Source organism: Pteropus alecto, unplaced genomic scaffold (assembly GCF_000325575.1).
Source record: "Pteropus alecto unplaced genomic scaffold, ASM32557v1 scaffold210, whole genome shotgun sequence".
Taxonomy (NCBI): Eukaryota; Metazoa; Chordata; class Mammalia; order Chiroptera; family Pteropodidae; genus Pteropus; species Pteropus alecto.
In genome coordinates, this window is record NW_006431288.1 from 4884137 (window position 1) to 4887681 (window position 3545).

The following is a 3545-nucleotide window of genomic DNA, read 5'->3' on the forward strand; positions in this document are numbered from 1 at the left end:
TTAATCAATCCATTATATTTCTCATGTGTGTGTTTGTCTTTATTTCTCAATTTAGATTGAGAGCACCTTGAAGGCCAGAACTATGTATGATATATCTATGTGGTTTCCACCAAAGCCCTACATGTGACCTACATAGAGTAGTGGACTAGAAACATTTATTCATTTGATTTAATTCTCTATTGGATACTTGAACTTGGGCTTCACACATGGAAATATTCCTCCTAAATGTCTCTCTGCTCCATGTGCCATATAGGACTTTATTGGGGTAATTGATCGAAGTTGGTTGTTAGACAAATAAATGATTGATGTAGCAAAGTAGGCTTTGAATCCCTTGCATCTGGATCCTCCAGCCTCAAGGATGTAGCACAACAGCTTAAGTTCTATCCAGAAGGATGGCGCTGAGAAGTCCAGGCATAAGTATGTAGAATTCACCCTTCTTAACCTGTTTCTCCTCTTTCAGTCTTTATCACATCCTCTATCCTAGCATCATATTAAGTTTTCCAAAGTTTTAATTAATCAGCTATTAAAACCTCAAGTAATTTCTAGGAACAGACAGATGATATAAGTGTGTAAACCTGTGGTTATAAAACAGTAGGGCGGATGACTTTTGTAACAAACAAGAGCTGACTAGGCCTTAACTACAGAGAATCAGTTATTTTTTTTAAATGATAATAAAACACTTTCTGAGCAAATAAAATACCTGTTCATTGAACTCAGCCTGTGGTCTGTGAGTTTGTGTGAGTTTCTGCTGTGAATAATATCATGCCTTTGCTCAAATGTCTTCAATGTCTTCTACCTAGTTATATGGAAAGATACATATTCCTCCAGACTCTGGGCAAACAAGATCCCCTGATATCCTGGTCCCAGCTTAACTTCCCAGTATCTTCTTAGCTCTGCTCCTTGATATATCCCCTCACATTCTTGTTTAACATGTTATTAACTATTCCTCCAAGCGGGCAGCATTTCATCATCTTATTCTGCCTATGCCATCCCCTTAGCCTGTAATATTCTCTAAACACTTTGTCTTACTGCAAACAGACCGCCAGAATTTAGGACTTATCTCAGCTACACTCTCCACAGTTAGACTTTTTCTAAAGACTCCCACAGAATGTGTGTATACCTGTCCCTTATATTTGAATGGCTCTTTAGAGGAAATTTTATTTACTCCTTAAACACATTTTATGTATCTTTACCAGCAAAACATAGATGAGGAAACTAAAACATTGAAAGCTAAGTGAGTTGACTAAGCCTATATATTTATCATCATGACAAAAGACTTTTCTGTGAAATTTTACCTGGACTTGCATACCTAGTATTTGCATACTTTTCTACCTTTCCTTTTACTTTTAAAATTCTTGTGGGCATGAGCCTTACCTTTCCAATTTTCATACTATCCACAGAACTTTTTCACAGTGCCTGATGCATTGATAAATATTGATAAATATTTGAGACTTGAATAGTTTATGCTAACAGATGTGTGTGTGAGTGTGTGTGTGTGTGTGTGTGTGTGCGCCTAAAATTAAGCAAACACAGATACCTATGTGTATGCGTAATGTGAGCAGGGAGCAGTGTCCAGAGCAAGCTTGGGGGTCAGAAATAATGAGGACTTTAGCCTAAGGAATATATTTCAGGTAACATAGTGTCATTATTCCTGGATGCTAGTTGACACTGGCATTCATGACAGGTTTTCGCATCCTTTTTATCTTTAATTTTCTCATTGATGGCAACTACCTGCTACCCACTGGACCATCTCTATCTTTACCTCACCACTGAATACACCCCCACCCTCCTTCTTAACCTGCTTAAATACAAATAAAGACTTCAATACAACAGAAGCTTTGTTGCTACACATGATGACAATGATGTCATAATTTCCTCAGCAACAATCAATCCGCTTAGTGAAAACTCTAAGAAAAAAAAAGGATTAGAAGAACTCGTGTGTGTGTGTGTGTGTGCCTAAAATCAAATACACACAAATGCCCATATATATATGCTCATCAGTTTTTTCCAAAGGATATCAACAAATAATTCCATTGCAGCATCAGTGAGATGGATCCTAGCTGATAAAGTGGTTTCCATGGAAATGACTTAGCATGTTTTGCAAAAACAGCTTGCTTTGCACATGAGAAAAAGTGAAACAGTAGCTTGAGTTCTACATGCTCTCACCCCACTGCAAATGTAGCCTATGGTTATCTGGGACATGGCTTAGGTAGGAGCAGGAATTTAGGAAATACAGTTTATTTCAAACATGTTCTGTTGCAAAGGTAAAAAATATGCATGCTTGGAATCTGGCTTCTGTCATTTATTTGTTCCTTTTCTCTAGAGACTGCAGAAGCTGTGAGCTCTCTAGGGCTGGGAACTGCATCTTGAGAGTTATAATGGTATTCTTCTTTAGTACTTTTTAAGTACTGTATAATTAATTGCTTTAAATAGATTACCTCATCTAATTCTCTTAGCAATCTTGAGTTTGAGGTAGGTGTTATTAATTATTATCTATAGTTAAGGAATCTTAGGCTTAGATTGGTTATGTGATCTAGCCAAGGTCTCTCAGATGATAAATATAATAGTTGGGAGTCAAACCCAGGTAAACAAACCATGCCTTATTGCCTCAGGACTTTGAATAATGCATAGCTCTTGGTAGATGTTCGGATGAATGAATGGATCCAGAGTGGAAGAGTGAAGGTAGAAAGATGTTGGGGAAAAGACAGGTGAGTTATTGTCAAATCTATATTTAAGCCTTGCTAGGGGGAGGGCAGGTAAGTTATGGGACTCACACCATTGACTTCTCAGACTCTCATGCTGTTAGTGTCTTACTAACGAAACTACTTAACCAAATCTCTCCAGAACCTTCCTAAGGTATTTATTGACAGCCCCTGGGACAAAATCCATTTATATCAGCTGAAGCTGAACTTAGAACTGCATCTAAGGATAGACTTTTTTTCTTCAGAAGCTCAATATAAAAGCCCTGAATTCTCAGCCACTGGTCTTGATCAAACCCAGCCTCATTTACTGGCTCTGACTTAGCCCTAGCCAGATTAAAGATATTTCTTAACATGTAGAATGGTTTAATAGATAACTAAATAACAGAAATAGTGAGTGGACCTTCAAATACCAGACTAGGGGAGCTTGATGGGGAGAGAGATTTTGACAACTATGGGTTTTTCCTAGGACAGAAGTTTTTTTGTTTTTTTTTTTTTTTTGAGGCAAACATCCTCTCTGCTTTGTCTTGGAGTTAAGAATTTATTTCTTTTTCCTGTATAGTCTTTCAAGGGAATTACTGTGCTCAAAGACACCAAAGAGACCTATCACCCATCCTGGGCATGGTCTTCTCCAGTTCAGATAGGGCTCTCTGACTGTGTTTCCCCTTAAGACACAGGACATGGGATTTATATTCCCCATGGAATCAGAGCCAGGGCTTTAGTCACTGCAAGTGAAAGAAAATAGTTGTCCACCCATCAAAGCGCTGGATGAGCCTTTCTTCTCCTCACTGAGACTGCTACCATTAATTCCACTCTAGACTCCTTATCCACAATTCGCAGTCCTCA